This window comes from Apodemus sylvaticus, chromosome 1, assembly GCF_947179515.1.
Source record: "Apodemus sylvaticus chromosome 1, mApoSyl1.1, whole genome shotgun sequence".
NCBI lineage: Eukaryota > Metazoa > Chordata > Mammalia > Rodentia > Muridae > Apodemus > Apodemus sylvaticus.
Window position 1 is genome coordinate 92648160 of NC_067472.1, and position 840 is coordinate 92648999.

General features: G+C 43.8%; 1 pseudogene; it reads left to right on the top strand.

The window, feature by feature from the left end:
• Positions 1-202: 202 nt before the first annotated feature.
• On the top strand, positions 203-268 carry LOC127676857 (uncharacterized; annotated as a pseudogene).
• The last annotated feature ends 572 nt before the right edge of the window (positions 269-840 follow it).

Sequence of the window (840 nt, forward strand, 5' to 3'; positions counted from 1 at the left end):
CATAACACACATGTCACTATTGAACCAATGGGAATGTCTTGTCAAGCCACAGATTATTGGAGGTGGTAGGAATCATGGCTGGGTAAGACTGCTGTTTTTTTCTTTCTCTCCTAGGAACCTGCAAAGCACACTCCGGCACAATGAAAGCTAGCCGGCAAGGGTGATGCTTTCAGATCTGTATTAATTTGATTTTTCTATGTTCAGCTTTGCGTAGTGGCAATATTGTAGCCAATGAGGTTTATCTGAGGCATGATTATTGCTAATTGATTTTTCTATGTTCTATGAGCAAACTATATGGTGTCTACAATTGGGTCTTACCACCAAGCTCTAGTGAGCAACCAAGAACAATGGTAACAGTCTGTACTCTTCAGGTGGCTATTGTGTAAAGAACTATTTTTTCTTTGTCTTTAATTTTAATCATGTTTTCTTTTCGTCGTAAAATTATTTTTTTTTATTCTGTGCTGTGGGAAGCCATTAGAGAGACCCTCACTTTGGCTGACAGGGCTAAAGCCCTGAGAAAAGCAAACAAGAGCCTCTCCAATGGGTATTTGTTTAGCCATTGTCTCGAGATTACTGCAGAATGATCCTGCCTGCGTCAACATCGCTGACTCCGGGTATCTTCATCAGATAACCTCCTCACCTCCTGCTGTAAATGCCAGGAATACCTCTGCCCCTCTTTGTCCTTGCCTTGGGGTACTCCCCTTCTGGAAGCCTTAAAACCTGGGTACCCCAGAACATTAAACGAGGCTTTGACACAACTCAGAGTGGCTTTTCATTCTTGGTGCTTGGCCTTCGTCTCTCTCCCCCCCTTTTGACCCGCAGGTAGCACCCCTTCGGAAC